Source organism: Herpailurus yagouaroundi, unplaced genomic scaffold, assembly GCF_014898765.1.
Source record: "Herpailurus yagouaroundi ecotype Mexico unplaced genomic scaffold, PumYag 159, whole genome shotgun sequence".
NCBI classification, from domain to species: domain Eukaryota; kingdom Metazoa; phylum Chordata; class Mammalia; order Carnivora; family Felidae; genus Herpailurus; species Herpailurus yagouaroundi.
In genome coordinates, this window is record NW_024412400.1 from 31,808,655 (window position 1) to 31,821,215 (window position 12,561).

Genomic DNA, 12,561 nt, shown 5'->3' on the forward strand with positions numbered 1-12,561 from the left:
GGCATAATGGGCACTCACAGCCAGTGGGCTTCTCTCTAGTATGCTGGCACATTCTCAAAACTCAATAATAAGAAAATACTCAATTAAAAATGGGCAAAACCCACCCAATTCCTAAGGCCTACTAGATAGCTATCCCTCTGACAATACCACACAGTAATCAACACAGTGTGTTATTGGCAAACAAATAGCCAAATGGATCAATGGAACAGAGTAGAGAACCCAGAACCAGAGCCATACAAATATGCCAAAATGATTTTTAAAAATACGTTATTTTTAAATGCAGTTTTTGATTTACAGAGAAATTAAGCAGATAGCACAAAAAGTTCCCATATAGTGCACCCAGTATCCCTCATTGTTAACATCTTATACTAGTATAGTACATCAGTTACAATTAAGCAACAAATATTGATACATTATTATTAACTAATAGTCACTGTGTATTCAGATTCCCTCTATTTTTAGTTGTCATGTCTCCTTAGGTTCCTCTTGTCTGTGACAATTTCTCAGATTTCCCTGTTTTTCATGACGTTGACAGCTTTGAAGAATATTTGTCATATATTTTGTAGGATGCTCCACTATTGGAATGTGTCTGATGTTTTTCTCATGGTAAGACTGGAGTGATGGGTTGTGGGAAGAAAGATTACAGAAGCAAAGTGCCATTTTTATCACATCATATTAAGAGTAAGTGTTTATCAACATGATTTATGATTTTGATATTGAGTTGGGCTGAGGTAATGTTTATCAGATTTTTCTACTTTGAAGTTACTTTTCCCCTATTTTCAGACTATAGTCCTTGGAAGAAGTCACTATGCACAGCCCATACCTAAGGAGTGGGGATTTATGTTCCTCTCCTTGAGGACAAAGTATCAGCATCAATCATTTGGACTTCTGAGTGACATATTTGTCTATTCTCTCCCATATATTTATTATTCAATCATTTGTTTCAGTATGGATTCATGGGTATTTGGGCTCTAATCGAATTCTACTTTGTTTTTTGCTCAAATTGTTCTAACCTGGGTCATTAGGAGCTCTTCTAGTCGTTCTGTCCACCTTTGACATACCCCATGCATGTGTTTTTGGTTCCTTACTTTCTAATACTACAAAATGCAACTGTATTATCTTATATATATTCTTCCCTAGTTCTAGAATAAACCATTTCTCTAAGGAGCCATATTCCTTTTACTAGAAAATGGTATTAGAAACCACAATGTGGGCTCTTGGGATGCCCAATTGATTTTTTTAATGTTTGTTTATACTGAGAGAGAGAGAGAGAGTATGACCAGGGGAAGGGCAGAGAGAGAGGGAGAGACAGAATCCCAAGCAGTCTCCACTCCATCAGTGCAGAGCCCAATGTGGGGCTCGAACCTGCAAAACTGCAAGATCATGACCTGAGCCAAAATCAAGTCGGACACTCAACTGAGTCACCCAGGTGCCCCTCAACTGATTTTTGACAAACATTCAAAAGCTAGTCAATGAAGAAAGGATAGCCACTTCAACAAATGGTACTGTAGCAAGTGGACATTCAAAGGCAAAGAAAGAAAAGGAAAAGAAGGAAGGAAGGAAGGAAGGAAGGGAGGGAGGGAGGGAAACCTCACATATTTGTGTAAAAAAGTAACTCAAATGAATCATGGATGTAGTAAAGACTGTAAAACTAAAACTGTTATTTAAAAAATAGTAGAAAATCTTTAGGATCTAAGGCTAGGCAAATAGTTCTTTGACTTAACATGAAAACATGATCCATAAAAAGAAAAATTGATAAATTGGACCTCATCAAAATTAGAAACTTGCTTTGCAAAAACTCTATTAAAAGAATGAAAAGACAAACTACTACAGACTGGGAGAAAATACTTGCAAACCACATATCTGATAAAAGACTAGTATCTAGAATAAAGAAACCTCAAACTCATCAGTGAAAAAACAGAGAATCTAATTAGAAAATGGGCCAAAGATAAACAGACATTTCACCAAACATAATATACAGGTGATAAATAAGTACATAAAAGAATGTTATTAACCATTAAAGAAATGAAAATTTAAACAACAATGGCATATCACTTTCAGATAAATGAAAACTATGCTCATACAAAAACCTGTATGCAAATGCTTCTAGTAGCTTTTTTCCATAATAGCCTCAAACTGGATGGAAACAATCTAGATGTCTTTCAATAGGTGAATATTCAGATAAACTGTGGTACATCCATAACATGGGATAGTACTCAGTAATAAAAAGGAATAGATTAATGATACACACAACTTGGACGAATCTCCAGAGAATTATACCAAGATCAATGGCTACCAGGAGCTGGGTCTAGCGGGCAGGGGAAGGGAAGATGTGGAGAGATTGAATACGAAGGAGTGGCACAAAGGAATTTTGGGGGCTGACAGAAATATTGTCTATCTTGATCATGGTAGTGATCTATGTTCTATTTTTGCAAGTGTTTGTCAAAACTCATAGGATTGTTCACTCAAAAGGATACATTTTATTGTACGTAAATTGTAACTTTTAAAATTATGAAAAACAAAGAAGATTTTTAAGCCAACTTTCACTCAGCTCAATCACTAGATTAACCAGCATTCTCCATTCCTTCTGTAAATATACCAGTTGGTACCCAGGAGCCTCATAGCTAAGCACTTACAGCTAGTCCTTTTCTAGTATACTGACGTTTTCTGTTCCCATTACTTGAGCACAACACATACCAAGAATCAGGGGCATTTGTTTCCAGATCTACAGATGTTAATTGTGCTTACTACTATAAATATCTAATTTAATGAAATATGACAAAGGACCATGAAATCTAAGTATGGAAAGAGGGTTGTTGTTTCTATGAAAATTAGGATGAATGCTTTGGAAAGACTAACTAATGGCAACTTACTAAAAAAATTCTTAAATCAAAAGTGGACAAGACAGTTAAAGAAAGATTGCAAGGAAATTTAAAAATTGAAAAATCAATCCACATTTATATTGCTTTGCAAGTAACTTAAACTTTTTGCTCTGTTTTAACATAATCCCAAAATTATGGAAATCCCGAGATAACGGAGGATACTACATGAGAGTGGTTTATGCAGCAAAAATGTCTTGGAACTCCAGTTAACAGACTACTCAAAGAAAGGGTATGGAAAATGAAGTGAATTTACATGTTCTACACTAAACATTTATATGTTCTAAGGATTTAATTTAAAATGTCAAACTATGTATGAACTATTATATATGATTCCTCACTTTTGCTGAATTTTTTCTAGCCAACCTTACGGTCTCCAAATAAGAGTGAAAAAGTGACTCAAACCTAAGATTTAACACCTTTTGTGTTGAATTCAAGAATAGCTTATTCTTTAATCCCCTTGGAAATTTGAATGTATTTTATATTACAGGTGGGGTACTTGAAATGTTGAGTTTAGACTTGTGATTTTAATTTTAAATGTTTAAAGGGATTTAATTTATAGTAGATTGGGGATTTTAACTTGAGATATGTAAAAGTTGAATTGATTATGACTGGATTTTTCAGAGAATCTGAGGTACTAAATCTATAACTTCAGAGTTATTAGGTTTGTAGATAGAGTTTAAGTGCTTAGGATTATTGGTTTATTAGAATTGTAAGCTTGCTTAGTGAATGTTTGAAGTGCTTTAAATAATCAAATATATTACATTTGTAGTTATAGTTTGAAAAATCTAAGACTCTAATTGAGTTGATAATAAATGTTTAGGTAACAATCTACCATATTTATAAACTAATTTTAAGTTATAAGAGAATACATTTATAAATAAAATTATAAAATTTTAAGTTACACTAAAGGTCTAAGAAAAACTAGATTTCAGGGGCGCCTGGGTGGCGCAGTCGGTTGAGCGGCCGACTTCAGCCAGGTCACGATCTCGCGCTCCGTGAGTTCGAGCCCCGCGTCGGGCTCTGGGCTGATGGCTCGGAGCCTGGAGCCTGTTTCCGATTCTGTGTCTCCCTCTCTCTCTGCCCCTCCCCGTTCATGCTCTGTCTCTCTCTGTCCCAAAAATAAATAAAAAACGTTGAAAAAAAAAAAAAGAAAAACTAGATTTCAAAACTGGATACCTTTGATAAATTTGACATTTATTAAACAAAAGTAGCTATATACATGTTTTCAGGTTTTTTTCCTTTCTGTATACAAAAGCTTGCCATGTACATTAAAAAACTCAAATGATGGGGTGCCTGGGTGGCTCAGTCGGTTGGGGGTCCGACTTCAGCTCAGGTCATGTTCTCACGGTTCGTGGTTCAAGCCCCGCGTCGGGCTCTGTGCTGACAGCTCATAGCCTGGAGCCTGCTTCGGATTCTGTGTCTCCCTCTCTCTGGCCCTCCCCCGTGCATGCTCTGTCTCACTCTTTCTCAAAAATAAACATTAAAAAAATTAAAAAAAAAAACTCAAATGATGAAATAAAAAATCAACTTCTCCCACATTCTGGTTCTCACAAAAACCATTCCATTAACATTCAAGCAAAGAAAATCAAACACTTTAAACACAGAGTTACCATATGACCCACAAAACCCACTGCTAGATATATCACCAAGAGAGATAAAGGCATGTGTCCATACAAAGGCTAATACATGTATGTTCATAGTAGCCTTATTTGAGAGAGCTAAAAACTGGAAGCAATGTAGATGGCCATTTACAGGTGAATGAATAAATGAACTATAGTATGGCTATACAATAGAATATTATTCAGCAATAAAAAGGAATAAAGTACTAATACATGGTTCAGTAAAACATGGATGAACCCTGAAAATATTATGCCACATATATGAGAGAAGCCAGAAACAAAAGTCACATGTCATATGATTCTATTTATGTGAAATGTCCAGAATACTTATCAATATAAAAAGTACATGAGTGGTTGCCTATGGCTAGGAGGGAGGATGAGTGAAAATGAGAGTGGCTTAACAGTATGGAGTTTCTTTGGGGTTAGTGAAATGTTCTAAAATCGATTTTGATGATGATTGTACATCTCTGTGAATATACCAAAAACCATTGAATTTTATATTTTAAATGGGTGAATTATACGGTATGTGACTTAGGTCTTTAAAAAGCTGTTATAAGAAGAAAGGAAGGAAGGAAGGAGAAAACGAAAAGAAAGAAAATCAAACACAAACTTCAGACTTTTTGGATTTCCCAGAGTAACCACATTACCACATAAGGAAACAACACCTCTGGATTCTCTTGCAAATATATCCAATGACTTTATTGTGTTGTGTGGATGGCCTGCTTCTTCACATTGTGACTTTTTTTTTAAAGTTCATTTATTTATTTTGAGAGAGAAAGCATGTGTGTGTTTATGGGGGAGGAGTAGAGAGGTTGGGAGAGAAAATCCCAAACGGGCCCTTCACCCAGTGTGGAGCCTGATATAGGGCTTGATCCCATGACCATGAGACCATGGCCTGAGATGAAATCAAGAGTTGGAAGCTTAACTGAGTCACCAGGCGCCCCTCACATTGTGCTCTTCTTAATTATAATCTTATGTGGTACATTTGAGTGTACCATCCTCTGCATCAAGTGATGCAGCTTGATCACCATCCTCTAGCTGCAAAGGATGTGGGGAAAGTGAGTTCTGGATCCCACCTTAAGAGTCAGGGCTTCTAACAGTAGAGATTCCCCAAATAAAGGAAAGCTATATGACAGGTGCTGGGAAGCTATAAGAATGTGAGATTGTGCACTGTTCAGCCACATGTGGAGAGTGAGTTAAAAGAGGGCAAGATGGAGGGCAGAGAGACCAGTTAGGTGGCTAGTACATGCCCACAAAAAGACATGGCGATGACCTGATCCACTGATCACAGAGGAAGCAGTAATAGAGGCAGAGAGGAGCAAACAGATTTGAGAAACAATTTGAAAGAAAAGTCAAAATTTGGATATTTGTCCTATAAGAAAGATGAGGGAGCAAGAGGAGTTAAGAATTTCTTCTAAGTGACTGAGTGGACAGTGAGATCTTGACCTAAGATAGGAAAGGAACACGTAAGAAGGAACAGGTTGGGGAATTAGGGGAAGGAGAAGGAAATACACTGAATTCTAGACATGTTATTGGTTTCTAATATAATTCCATTGTGGTCAGAGACCACACTTTGTATGACTTGAATTCTTTTAAATTTATTTAAATTTGTTTTATGGCACAAAATCTGGTCTATCTTGGTAAATATTTTGTGTGCAATGGGAAAGTATGTGAATTCTTTTATTGGATGGAGTATCCTACAAATATAAATTAGGAAAGCTGCTTGATAGTGTTATTCAAGTCTTCTATATCCTTGATGATTTTCTGTCAATTTGCCCTATCAATTACTGGGAAGAAGGTATTGGAATCTACAAAGATTGATTGTAGATTTGTCTATTTCTCCTTGCTCCTATCTATATTTGCTTCATGAATTTTGAATATCTATTATTAAATGCATAAACATGTACAATTGTTATGTCCTCTTGATGAATTGATCCCTTCATAATTTGAAATGAAATTATTTACTCCTAGCAATATTCTTTATGTGAAATATTTTCTTTTGGCTAGTATTCTTATGTTTGCATGGTAAATCTCTTTCTATTCTTTTACTTTTAACCTGTTTATGTCTATGCATTTAAAGTGCATTCCTTGTAAACAGCATCTTGTTGTATTTCCTTTTAAACCCAATTTCTGCCTTTTAATTGGGAGTATTTAGTCCATTTACATTTACTGTGATTATTGGTATGATCTGGTTTAAGTCTATCGTCTTAACTATTTTTTATATTTCCAATCTCTTCTCTGTTGCTTTTTCCTCTTTTTTAGATCTTCTTTTGGATTAGTTGAATTTTTTTATGTTTATATTTTAACTCCTTTGTTGTTTTATTATTGCCTTGTTATTTCAGTAGTTGCTTTAGGGTTGATAGTATAATTCTTTAACTTATCAAAATCTACCTTCAAGTGAAATTATACCACTTCAGGTATAAGTATAGTGTAAGAAACTTATACTATTATGCTTTTATTTCTGGCCTTTTTGCTGTTTTTTGTCATATATTTTAGTTATTTATGTTATAAACTTCAAATTTAGGGCTGCCAGATCTAGCAAATAAAAATACAGGACACCCAGTGAAGTCTACATTTCAGATAAATAATGAATAACTTTAAAAAATAAGTGTGTTTCATGTAATATTTAGAGATAATTATATACTAAAAAAGTAACATCTATCTGAAATTCAAATTTAACTTGGTATCCTGTACTTTATCTGGCAATCATACTCATAATACATTGTTGTTATTTTTGTTTAAGTAGTCATTTTGTTTTAATGAGATTTTAATGTCTTTAAAATAATTTTAATTTTTTATATTTTTATTCATGGCAGTTACTATTTTTGTACTCACCCTTCTTTTTTGTAGATCCATAATTCCATCTAGTTTCATTTTCCTCAGGCATGGAGGACTTTCTTTAGCATTTATTGTAGTGCAGGTTTGCTGTGATGAATTATTTTAGTTTTTGTATGTCTGAAAAGGTCTTTATTTTGTCTTCACTTTTAAGAGATATTCTAGATGACACCAGAATTCTAAATTGATAGTTTCTTTTCCAGTACTTTAAAGATGTTGCTCTACTATCTTCTTGTTTGTATTGTGTCTGACAAGAGATCTGCTGTCATCCTTGCTTTGTTCCTTTGTGCATAATACTTACTTTTTTCTCTTTGCTACTGATGTTGAGCAATTTGATTATGATATGCCTTCATGTGGTTTTCTTTATGTTTCTTGTGTTTAGGGTATATTGAAATTCTTAGATCTGTGAGTATGTAGTTTTTAAAAATTTTGAAAATTTGGGGGAGGGCAGGATGGGTGAAGTAGGTGATGGGTATTTAGGAGTGCATTTGTTATAATGTGCAGCAGGTAATGAAAATAAAAACTTAAAAACATTTTTGGAAAATTTTGACCATTATTTATCCAAATATTTTTTGTCCCATCTCTCTCCTTTGGAGATTCCATTTACATATATATTAGGCCACTTGAAATTGTCCCACAGCTCACTAATGCTCTTTTCATTTTTTAAAAAATCTTTTCCCCCCTACATATGTTTAATTTTGGATAATTTATATTGGTATGACTTCAAGTTCACTAATCTTTTCTCTGGCAATGTCTAACTCACCATCAATCCTATCCAGTGCATTTTTATTCAGACATTATAGTCTTCATCTCTAGAATTACAATTTGGCTCTTTTTTAAGATCTTTCATGTCTCTGTTTAACTTTTTAAACGTTTGGAATACAGTTACAGTAACTGTTTTCATGTACTTGTCTGCCAATTCTAATACCCATGACAGTTCTGGGTCTGATTTTGAACAATTGACTTTTCTAACTTAATCATGGATTGTATTTTATTAAATATGATCAAGTCTTTAGTTCTATTATCAGTTTATGAGAAGAAAAGAGGTAGAGAAACATGTTAACACCACAGGGGTGAAATCAGGCAAGTACAGAATGTGGGGAACTCCACAGGATAAGCAATCAATTTCTCCAACATATAAAGTGCAAGGAAAGAAAAGGGTTTAAGAGATTTTAACCAAATACAATGTGAAGAACTTGTTTAGATCCTGACTTGAAGCAATAAACTAAATAAAACATTTGTAAGAAAACTGGACAACTATATGGCCAACTAATCCTCAACAAAGCAGGAAAGAATACCCAATGGAAAAACAGTATCTTCAACAAATGGTGTTGGGAACATTGGACAGCAACATGCAGAAGAATGAAACCAGACCACTTTCTTATACCACACACAAAAATAAATTCAAAATGGATGAAAAACCTAAATGTGAGACAGAAAACCATCAAAATCCTAGAGGAGAACACAGGCAGCAACCTCTTTGACCTTCGCAATAGCAACTTCTTGCTAGAAACATCACTGAAGGCAAGAGAAACAAAAACAAAAGTTAAATATTGGGATCTCATCAAGATAAAAAGCTTCTGCCTGGTGAAGGAAACAATCAACAAATCTAAAAGGTAGCCTATGGAATGGGAGAAGATATTTGTAAATGACATGTCTGATAAAGGGTTAGTATCCAAAATGTATAAAGAACTTATCAAACTCAACACCCCAAAAACAAATAACCCAGTTAAAAAATGGGCAGAAGACATTTGGCAGAAGAAATGGGCAGAATACACAATTTTCCAAAGAAGACATACAGATGGCAAACACATAAAAAGATGCTCAACATCACTCGTCATCAGGGAAATACAAATCAAAACCACAGTGAGATACCAGCTCACACCTGTCAGAATGGCTAAAATTAACAACATAAGAAACAACAGGTGTTGACAAGGGGTGTAGAAAGGAGAACCCTCTTGCACCTGTTGGTGGGAATGAAAATTGGTGTAGCTAGTCTGGAGAACCGTACAGAGGTTCCTCAAATAAGTTAAAAATAGAACTACCCTATAATCCAGCAATGGCATTACTAGGTATTTACCCAAAGTATATAAAAATACAGATTGAAAGGGCACATGCACCTCAGTATTTACAACAGCATTATCAACAATAGCCAAACTATGGAGAAAGCTCAAATGTCCATCAACTGATGAATGGGTAAAGAAAGATGTGGGGTGTGTGCATATATATATATATATATACACACACACACCTACATATACATATATATACATATATATGTATATATATATAATGTGTGTGTGTATATATATATATATATATATATATAATGGAATATTACTTAGCCATCAAAAAGAATGAAATCTTGTCATTTGCAATGTTGTTGATGAAGCTAGAATGTATTATGATAATCCAAATAAGTAAGTCAGGGAAAGACAAATATATGATCACACTCATATGTGGAATTTAAGAAACAAAACAGATGAATATATTGGAAAAGGGGGGAAAAGAAGAGAGGAAAGCAAATCACAAGACACTCTTAATGATAGAGAACAAACTGAAGGTTGATAGTGGGATGGGTGATGAGTATTGAGGGCATGTGTTGTGATGAGCACTGGGTGTTGAATGTAAGTGATGAATCACTGAATTCTACTCCTGAAACCAACATTGCACTGTAAGTTAACTAAAATTTAAATTAAAAAAAAAAAAGAAAACCGGGACACCTGGGTGGCTCAGTCAGTTAAGCACCTGACTTCGGTTCAGGTCATCATCTCACAGTTGTGGATTTGAGCCCCGCGTTGGTTCTGTGCTGATAGCTCAGAGCCTGGAGCTTGCTTTGGATTCTGTGTCTCCTTCTCTGCTCTTCCCCGACTTGTGTTCTGTCTCTCTCTCTCTCACTCAAGAATGAATAAACATAGAAAAAAAAATTTAAAAAAAACTGGGAAATTTTGAACACTGACTAGATGTTAAGAAATTTTTAATTTTTAAAGACATTGTAATGGTTTTGTGGTTGTTATCAAAAATATACTGTATTGTTTAGGGATACATAGTAAAGTATTTATGAGTAAAATAATCCGCTGCTTATGATTTGCTTCAAAATAATCCAAGGAGAGAAAGAAAAGGTGAGGTTCAGAAAGAACAAATTGGCCAAGGGCTGATAATTGTTGAAACTGAGTAATGAATATGTAATAGTTCATTATATTATTCTCTTTACTTTTGCAATATTTGACATTTTCTCACAATTTAAACAAATCTGATGTTCTCTTGTCTGAGAAGTCTTGCCCTATGCCGTCCTAATAGAATAGGACACCTAATAGAATTAATTGTGCTCAGGATTGTTCCCATCCAAATAAATTAAACCCTCACTTATCTCCAAATCTTTCTCCCTCATTGGCTATAATCCCTGGAGAGCAAATATTGTGTCTTATTTATTTTATATTCTTTGTATTCCCACCACCAATCACAGAGCCAGGGTGCTCAATTAATGGTAGCAAATTGATAGCTCTCTAGCCCATTTACCAAGGTGCCCATGACAGAAAGACTGACTCCATCCTGTTAAATCAAATTTCCAGTTAGGTATTCTGTCCTTTATAAATTTAAGTCATATTGCATATAAATGTATGGCAAAGGGACCAAAAGAGTCCTTATGTAAAAACTCAGGCACTAAAACTGTCAAGGCAAATCAGGAATCCAGTAGGGATTGGCAGGGTCAGCAATACTGAAACTGTTTTATAGTTTGCTACGTACTTCTTCTTCTTACAGGTATGCATTGCACTGTGACCTTTGCAAAACCCTTCTGTCCTGCCCTGCCTTTCTCACAGGACTGCTCTAAATCTAAAATATGATACCATAATTTAAAGGGGCTTCTTTAAAACTGGAAAGCAGTATAAAGTTTAAATCATTATGGCTTCTTCCCAAGGCATCAAGATATCTCACAGAGGACATCATTTTAGCAATTCGAAAAACTGACCTTAGGTGAAATTTTCAATAGGCAAATCTTTGCGAAATAAGTACACAGCACCTATTTCATGCCTGGTGTTGTATTAAGGGCCAGTAACACAGAGTGAGGACAGCCTAGGTGCCCAGAACCTAATCTTTGGCTCCTAGATGTTCCTTACTCATGCTTTTTTGATTGATATTTGTAACTGAGAATTTTACAAATACATTCTAATTGGAGGTTTCTAATTCTGAGGAAATTTCCATTTGTTCTTGGAGAGGTTATGATTATGGGCAGATGGCCTTTGATTTCCTGTGGTAGTTACCAGGAGAATCTTGGGAGGCCCTTCCAAGGCTATGTCTTCCCTGATATGGATGAACTTTTATTTTTACCCATTTCACATAGCGTTAAATCTGGGGTGTGATTATAAGGGTGTGTATCGCATAATTATTTCATTAAGGTGTGCTTTAGGTTTACATGGCTTTCTGCATTTGTGTAAAATTTCACAATAGTTAAAAATAAATCTTCCTTCAAAATTCACACAGGTTGTACTCCTCACAAGGAAATATGGCACAGGTGCGGGCCACAGGGAGTATCAGAGCGACCAGGGGCGTCGGTCGGTAGCAAGGGCTGCGTGTCCGCCATCTCTGGCCTCCCTGGAACCATCCCGTCTCCTCCAGGAGGGTAAAAGAACCAATGAAGATAACAATAACAACGACTATAAAATGAAAATCGCAATAAAATCACAGTAGTAACAAATCTGAGAGAGATATTCGCATCTGACAGATAGTAGTAAGAACGACAAATCGCGTCCCCGCGGAGCCGCCGTACCAAAAGACCCCACTGGCTGCGGATACCGCGGCTCTCGCGGCGCCCCTGGCGGGCCCCTTCCCCGCTCTGGTCGGCGGGGTGGGCGGAGCGTGGTGGGCGGGCGGGGAGGGGCGGGGCGTCAAGCCCGCGGCGGAGGGTGGGCACAAGGGGGAGGAGGGAACGGGCGGGCGGCTGGGCGGCTGGGCGGGGCGCGATCAGGCCTCTGTTCCTCACACGCCGCACTCGCAGCCGAGATCCCGCGCCGCCGAGAGTCCTGGCGGCAAGCGCCGTCTTCGAGCCGAGGCAGCAGCCGGAGGAGGAGCCGCGGGCGCTGAGGTAAGCGCGGGGACGTCCGCCGCGTGGCCCGGAGCCTCGGCGCCCCCGGCCCTGCCCGAGGGTTGTGGTGAGGCCGAGGGGCGGCGCGCGGAGGCCCGAGCGGGCGGGGCCGGGGCCTGGGGGCGGGGACGGCCTGGCTGGC

At 36.8% G+C, this 12,561-nt stretch overlaps 1 protein-coding gene across 2 annotated transcripts in view; it reads left to right on the forward strand.

The window, feature by feature from the left end:
• Positions 1-12,283: 12,283 nt before the first annotated feature.
• The window catches only part of PPP2R3A (protein phosphatase 2 regulatory subunit B''alpha), a 218,893-nt gene continuing 218,615 nt past the window's right edge, over positions 12,284-12,561 (forward strand). For both annotated transcript variants that reach the window (XM_040480247.1, XM_040480250.1), the window contains exon 1: positions 12,284-12,419. The gene's annotated coding sequence lies outside the window, so the exon portion shown is untranslated. The remainder of the gene's footprint in view (positions 12,420-12,561) is intronic.